The sequence below is a fragment of the Euleptes europaea genome, chromosome 10 (genome assembly GCF_029931775.1).
Source record: "Euleptes europaea isolate rEulEur1 chromosome 10, rEulEur1.hap1, whole genome shotgun sequence".
NCBI lineage: Eukaryota > Metazoa > Chordata > Lepidosauria > Squamata > Sphaerodactylidae > Euleptes > Euleptes europaea.
Window position 1 is genome coordinate 1,997,421 of NC_079321.1, and position 8,341 is coordinate 2,005,761.

The window sequence follows — 8,341 nt, forward strand, 5'->3', positions numbered from 1 at the left end:
AGCAGCCCTCCACAGCCTCTGGAGCAGCCATACAGGAAGAATAGGTCAGTCCTACCCGAGCGTAGGAGAAGTGCTAGGTTGCAATCACAACAAGAGCAGTGCCAGCTGACAACAGTGAGGATAATGAGCCTTCTCTGGCAAGGAGTGCTGAGTCAGAGGAACCAGCCACAGCTGGTTCCGGACCTAGGCTTATTTAAGCAGAGGCTGGCATCCAGGTGGGTTTGGGAACAGATTGGGCTACCACCTTGTGCTAAACTGAGACTTTAACTTGGAACTGAACTCTGAGTGCCTATGACTCTGGACTGGACCCTGACTATTCTCTTGGACTGTGTTTGTATGGAACTGAACTCTACAGATACACTGGCTTTGACTTTCATAGAATCATAGAGTTGGAAGGGACCACCAGAGTCATCTAGTCCAACTCCCTGCACAATGCCGGAAACTCCAAACCACATCCCCAGCGACCCATGCTCCATGCCCAGAGGTTGTCCAAGATGCCCTCCCTCTCATGAGCTGCTTAAGGTCATAGCATCAGCATTGCTGACAGATGGCCATCTAGCCTCTTCTTTAAAACCTCCAGGGAAGGAGAACTTACCACCTCCCGAGGAAGCCTGTTCCACTGAAGAACCGCTCTAACGGTTAAAAATTCTTCCTAATGTCTAGATGGAAACTCTTTTGATTTAATTTCAACCTGTTGGTTTTGGTCTGACCTTCTGGAGCAACAGACTTTGGACCACTCTTGACCCTGCTTCTCTGCTGCTGGCCCTGGGACTCGACAATACTAGGAAATACTAGGAAAAAATGTTTACAATAAGAGTTGTTCAGCAGTGGAATGGGCTGCCTAAGGAGGTGGTGAGCTCCCCCTCTTCAAGCAGAGGCTGGACAAACACCTGTCAGGGATGCTGTAGGCTGATCTTGCATTAAGAAGGAGGTTGGACTATATGGCCTCTATGGCCCCTTCCAACTCTATCATTCTATAATTCTGTGAGATCAGGCTAGTCAGAAACTTCCATATCAAAGCAGGAAGACTGGTTACCTCTTGCCTGTTCTGTGAATTTCTGGCAATGGGCAAGTCTTTACTCTGCCTTCTTCTCTAAGACAAAGGAAACACTTATCCTGCGCAAAGAAAAAGCTCTTATGTTGCATGATTAGAAAAAGGTAGCCAGTCCAACCTCTATCTACAGTTACAGACTGAGGCTTTGGAAACTCCCGGAGACTGGGGTGCGGTGCCAAGGGAAGGCAGTTTAGGGAGGATATTCAGCTGCAATTTGATTAGGGTTCCCAGGTCCCTCTTCACCACTGGTGGGAGGTTTTTGGGGTGGAGCCTGAGGAGGGCGGGGTTTGGGGAGGGGGGGACTTCAATGCCATGGAGTCCAATTGCCAAAGTGACCATTTCATCCAGGGGAAGTGATCTCTATCGGCTGGAGATGAGTTGTAATAGCAGGAGATCTCCTGCCACTACCTGGAGGTTGGCAACCCTAGATTTGACGCCATAGCGTTTGCGTACCATTAAGTGCCATTTCTTCCAGGAAAACTAATCCCTGCAGTCTGGTGAGTAGTTGCAATTCTGGGAGAACATCAGGATCCAGCATGGGGCTGGCAACCCAAACCAAGGTGCTACTCTCTGTTCCTGAGTAGGGATGCTTGAAATCCTGCCGTTTTGGGTGGTGTTTTTTTTCCTGATTGCAAACAAAGAGCTGATTTGATACGGCGTGTTTGCATATTGCCGATCGTTTGCCTTTTTCACGAGAGGGGGAAAAACAACAGTTTAATTTTAATCAAGCACAGAAGGGACATAGGCCCCCTTAACAAATTATTTTAATAAGTGTTTGTATGCCTGATGTGATATTTTTTTTTGCCCTTCTGTGGAGGGAAAGGGGAGAAAGAGGCTTGTGCACAAGAGCAGACAGATGCGCTGTGCCTGCAGCCGCACACGTTGGCTCTGCAATCCACCACCCCAGCCAGAATTCTCCAGGAGGGAGGCCGTAAAAAAAATCATATAAAATTTTATTGTGTTTGTGACACTAGTTATTATATCCAGTAGTCAGAATGCTTACCCAGAGGCAGGGCCTTTCCCATTCTTTAGTGCCAGAGAAATTGCTGGTCTGTCACAGGGAAAGTGCAATACTAAAAAAAGAAAAAAAGAAATGGGAGGAAAGTTAGAATTCATCCTGGAGCCCTTATAATATTACACGGTGATATAAAGCGTAAATGCAGCTGGGCACATGAAGAGTAAGGGAGCTCATAAAAAAAGAACCTCCTACAAATGATTGGAGATGGGCAAAAGTACCATTTCAACGGTATTAAGCTGGGGGACGGGATGGGATGGCAGCAAAAATAAGCGTATTGGCCATGAATAAAATGACATACACTGCAAGAAATTTTTTCAGTCTTTAAGGTGCTAATGGACTCTTGCTCTTGTGCCAACATGACTTGTGTGAGAGCCAGCGTGGTGTAGTGGTTAAGCGCAGTGGTTTGCATGGTGGACTCTGATCTAGAGAACCAGGTTTGATTCCCCACTCTCCGCATGAGCAGCAGAGGCGCATCTGGAGAACCGTGTTGGTTTCACCACTGCTCTTAACCACTACACCACGCTGGCTCTCTTCAAGCTCTTAAGACAGCTTTACATGTTCCTGATGCAGGATCACAACTAGGGCTGTCGATTCGGTTCGTCCTGAACCGAAAAACAGCCAAATTTCCCCCGATTCGACAGTTTTCAGTTCAGATGGAACCAAATTCAAAAAAAGGTGGAAAAATGACGAGCCAAATTCGGCGATTTTGGGGCGATTGCCGAATAAATTCAGCAAATTTGGGGGCTCCGAATCAGCAGCATAACCATCAGTTAGTAAGCAACTAGCAGCATTCTCCCACGGCCAATGGTGGCCAAGCCGGGTCTTCTTCTGGCCAATCAGTCGCAGTTGAGTGTGTGAGCCCAGCTGCTGCACGGCCCGGGGAGAGAAAGAGAGAGTGTCTGTTTGTGTGAGAGAGATATCCCGGTGTGGGGGGGTGCGTGTGCACATTCGCGCCTTTCTGAAGCTCTGGGGGGGATTTTTGGAGGTAGAGGTCCCAAACTTTCAGTGTAGCTTGAGGTGACCTTTCTTGCAAGAACCCCCAAGTTTGGTGACTATTGGGGCAGGGGGTCCCTAGTTATGGGGCCTGGAAGGGGTCCCCCACCCATCTGCCCATTACAGCCTTTAAAAACACATTTGAGTTGGGCCGTACCATTACCCCGGCCCAGGGGTCTGGTCTGGTGGTTGCCTCGGCAGTTGGGCCATACCATTACCCCGGCCTGGGGGTCTGACTAAAAGGCAATTAATCCCGAGTTATAGGGGCCCCCCCATCCACCCATTGGAATGAATGGGAGCAGGCAAACCTTAATGTGCATCTAGAGAGTGGCAAATCCAAGGCGAAACCTCCCGAGCATAAATGGCCAGAGAGTCTGTGTGTGAGAGTCTGCTAGAATCATATTGAATTACTCCTGAGTCCTGACTCCCAGTCCCTGCTCCTGATGGAAGAGAAGAAGACATCCACAGTAAGACCCATTTGGGGGCTTTTCTCTATAATTCTCTATAATTTTTTCCTGTGTGTGTGTATGTGGGGGGGGGGAGATTTTGTGTGTGTGTGTGAGGGGGGGAAGCCAAAGGGGAGTGGGTTTACCTGTTCTGCTGGGGGGTGGGCTTGATTGCCTCTGTGTGGGACTGTGCTTTCTACTGTTTTCACCGGTTGCCAACTTCGTGTGAAGTTAACTGTGGGTCAGTGATTCTCTCTCTGGCTAGTTCCTATTATTTCCAATGGGCTGTGCAGCAGCTCCTGTTGTTTCGAATGGGCTAGCCTGTCATTCGTTTTAGTACATCCCCTGTAATGTATTTCAGTGGAGTCAATGCAAGTCAACCGACATTCCCCTCTCCCATTATCTTCAATGGGCTGGGCAGCCTCTCCCATTGCTTCCAATGGGCTGACTTGTCATTCATTTTAGTACATCCCTTTTAATGGCTTTATTCCAATGGGCAGATGGGGGACCCCTTCCGGGCCCCATATCTTGGGGGCCCCTGACCCAATCTTCACAAAACATGGGGGTTCTTGCAAGAAGGGTCCCCTCAAGCTACACTGAAAGTGTGGGACCTCTATCTCCAAAAATGCCCCCCGGAGCCACGGAAAGCCACGAATATGTTTTTAATGGCTTTATTCCAATGGGCATATGGGGGGACCCCCTTCCGGGACCCATAACTCGGGGGCCCCTGACCCAATCTTTACAAAACTTGGGGGTTCTTGCAAGAAGGGTCCCCTCAAGCTACACTGAAAGTTTGGGACCTCTACCTCCAAACATGCCCCCCCCCCGGAGCCACGGAAAGGTGCAAATGTGTTTTTAATGGCTTTATTCGGCCGAATTTTTTCCCAAACGCCGAACTTAGTGCCGAATTCCATGGATCCGAATCGGGGGAATTCAGACTTCGGCATTTCCCGAATCAAAACGGGCCAAATTTTGCCGAATCCAAATTTTACCGATTTTTTTTCAAAAGCCCTACACATCTTGCTCTTCGAATTAAGATGCTAGAGTGGTTATTATCCCATCTCCCCAAAACTGTGGAGCTGTGAAAGAAGAAGCTCTAATCTCATTTAATGATGTAAACCTAAGGAGAACTGTGCATTTTGACAGAACAAATAGGGGGGGATGTAATATACCTCTAAAAAATGGGCCCCAAAAGCAGTGTCTGGCCCCAGAGGAAACAAACGTTCCACTTGGATGGATTACTCATCATCTTCTTGGTCCCAGAGTCCTACTTTACTTCCATGCAAGGCCAGTTTTTACAACTTGACAAAGCAAACCTGCAAAAAGTGAGGGCAGATGGTCATTTGCCACATGATAACTTACCACAATGTGTGTGGAATCGCTTGGTGGGCTGATCATGCAACTTGCTGAGCAGCCAGGTTGCATGGAAGGAGAGAAAGAGAACACTCCTCTCAATAAGGTTGGAAGAGGTCCTAGTGGCCTGTACAACACGCTTATGGTTAATTTAACAGGGAGGAGCTATGGCTCAGTGGTAGAGCATCTGCTTGGATGCAGAAGATCCCAGGTTCAATCCCCACCATCTCCAGTTAAAAGGATTAGGTAGTCAGCAATGGGAAAAACAACTGCCTGGGATGCCGGAGAGGCACTGCCTGTCTGAGTAGACAATAGTGAGGGTGATGGACCAATGGACCAGCATGGTGTAGTGGTTAAGAGTGGAAGACTCTAATCTGGAGAACCGGGTTTGATTCCACACTCCTCCACATGAGTGGCAGACTCTGATCTGGTGAACTAGATTTAATTTCCCACTCCTCCATTTGAGCAGCGAACTGTAATCTGGTGAAGTGGGTTGGTTTCCTCACTCTTCCACATGAAGCCTGCTGCGTGACCTTGGACTAGTCACAGTTTTCTCAGAACTCTCCCAGCCCCACCTACTTCACATCTTCTTCTTGATATAAGACCTTAATGTATTGTGTTGGGGCTATGGCTCAGTGGCAGAGCATCAGCTTGGCACACAGAAGGTTCCAAATTCAATCCCCGGCAACTCCAATGAAATGGACCAGGAAGTATGTGATGTGAAAGACCTCTGCCTGAGACCCTGGAGAGCTGCTGCCAGTCTGAGTAGACAATACTGACCTTGATGGACTGATGGTCTGATTCAGTATACGGCAGCTTCATGTGTCCACAAATGGGTCAATGAACAGACAAACAAACAGGCTGTCAACGAACTGCCTCCCTGTTCACAACTGGTGAACAGAATGTGAGCTAACTTGGACGGTGTTCAGGCATCCTTAGTTGCCTACATGCCAGGGAAAAGGTTGTCCATGAGCACATTCACACACCACTGCATATTGTGCAAGTGTTGCTTTACATAACATTCCTTCATAATGATTGCACAATATCCAACTGTGTGGGGATGCTGTCCGTTCCTTCATGCCCTGCTGCTATATTCCATCACTGTGTCCTCATTCTTTGTGTGTGGAGAGAGGAGGTTTTTTCAGTTCTTGCTACGTTAAAAGTTAATTCATCCTAATAATTGTAACATTTGGACTGATTTCCAAGTATATATATATTTCAACGAAACATGTTCCTGTCTTTCTATCATGGGACAGGCTGTTCTTTTAAAATATAGCTTAGAAGAACATTTCTGCATTTAAAACACTATTTTGTAATAAATAGCATTGCTTGTGTGCTTACAAAGTGTGGGAGTCGAGCTGCAAAAAAGCTTTTATGGTACATATTGGAATTATCCATGTGTGCTTCCTATGTGTAGGGGAGGCTTGGATTTTGCCTTGATTATTTGTTACTTTTAAAATTGAATATAGGTGTATGTGTGTTGTTTGCAAACCCCATGATGTGAAAAGGTGCTTTCAAACCCCACTCCGTAATAACAGTGCATACTGAAAGCCCAAGTAATAGCATACACACAGAAACAATCCCTCCTAAAAACTGTGCATATACAAACATAATTCCTGGATCCAGCCCCAGCTGAGAACATGCACCATGAACATTGTAAGCGTTTACATGGCTACAAGCACACAAAGAGCAATTAGGATTGTGGAAGTTGAGAAAGTGAGGGAGACACTCCTGACAAGAGAACCTTGGCCGTGAAACTCTGTCACTCCAGGAAATCCCTTTTTCCTTCATGGTTTCTAGCCTAGCTGTAGGATACTATACCTACCACCATTTTCCTGTGAAAATCCTACCAGCTTTTTCCCACTGGCATAAAAGGGCAGAGAAGTGATCAAACCCAGGCCATTTATGCAGGGTCAATTTTGATGCTCGCCCAAAGCTCCTTTTTTAAATGTGACCTTTAAAATGCCTACTCACAGTCATAAGAACATAAGAAAGGCCCTGCTGGGTCAGACCAAGGTCCATCAAGTCCAGCAGTCTGTTCACACAGTGGCCAACCAAGTGCTTCTAGGAAGCCCACAAACAAGACCACTGCAGCAGCATTTATCCTGCCTGTGTTCCACAGCACCCAATATAATAGGCCTGCTCCTCTGATACTAGAGAGAATAGGTATGCAGCATGACTAGTATCCATTCTAACTAATAGTTGCTAAGGTTGCCTGGTTTCCTGCTGTGGCAAGAGAACTCTTTCTTGATAAAATTGTTGCCCACTGCAGCTTGGAGCAGCAGTGGGGGGGGGATTAAAAAGTCCAACGTTGCCTGAGTCATGATGTCACTTCTGGGAAAACTAGAAGGAGATCCCTTGAGCAACATAGAGATCTCCCGCTCTAGAGATCACGTTGCTCTAGGGATTGTTGGAAACTCTATACCTTAGAGTTTCCTCTGATTTCTAGAGTGCTGTGACGTCAATTCCATTTTCCCCCCAGAAGTGATGTCACAGAGCACACGATGCCAGAGCACCCATGTCCTTCCCCCCACCCAGAGCTTCCAGCAGATGCCAGGCCCATCAACCCCAGTAGACCTCCTGTTTTGACACCTCAGCCAAGGAGTACACTAAGTGCCATCCTAAATACATTTGCACCCTTCTAATCTCATGGAGTTCGGTAGACTTAGAAAGGTATACCACTGCTTAGGATAGGGTTGCCAGGTCCCTCTTTGCCACCAGCAGAAAGTTTTGGGGGCGGAGCCAGAGGGCAGGGCTTGGGGAAGGGAGGGACTTCAATGCCATGGATTACAATCACCAAAGCTGCCATTTTCTCCAGGGGAACTGATCTCTATCACCTGGAGATCAGTTGTAATAGCGGGAGATCGCCAGCTATTATCTGGAGGTTGGCAACCCTAGCTTAGGAGCACCCTGTAGATGTGTGCATGCCCCCCCCCCCAAGACCAACCAGTGAGAGTACCAGCATTCATTCACTGTCAAGCAGATTTTTTTTGTTCCTTTCTTGCTTGGTTGGCAGCAGGATCATTACAGATGTCAGGAGAGGAGGCTGATGAGGCTAGAGATGAAAAGCATGCTCTGTTTAGTGCGCCCAAGTCTGCTTCTCTTCCTTTCTGCATGAGGTCAGCACTGTTTTACAGCCAATTTCTCATCTGACTCTCAGCTCGCTGAGCCTAAAAAATGCATCTCTCAAACGAGAGGCCTCTGACTCTATCCTCAGGATGGAAACCCGGCTCACGGTACGCTCCATTTCATCCCTTGGCCTGATCCAGCATCTATTCAATTTATTTCTTTCTGTTCTTGATGCTCACTGACCAGCAGGTCATCAGCAAAACAAATTCAATACGTTTAGTAATTCAGAAATACCCAAACATACAGCAATACAATCTAAAACATACATAGAGTTGCCAACCTCCAGGTAGTGGCTGGATATCTCCTGCTATTACAGGTTTTTGTGGCGGAGCCTGAGGAGGGCGAGGT

General features: G+C 47.3%; 1 non-coding gene across 1 annotated transcript; it reads left to right on the forward strand.

The window, feature by feature from the left end:
• The first annotated feature begins 4,927 nt into the window (after positions 1-4,927).
• On the forward strand, positions 4,928-5,041 carry LOC130484051 (U6atac minor spliceosomal RNA). The gene has a single exon (XR_008933691.1). It is a non-coding gene; the product is annotated as a U6atac minor spliceosomal RNA (small nuclear RNA).
• Positions 5,042-8,341: the final 3,300 nt, after the last annotated feature.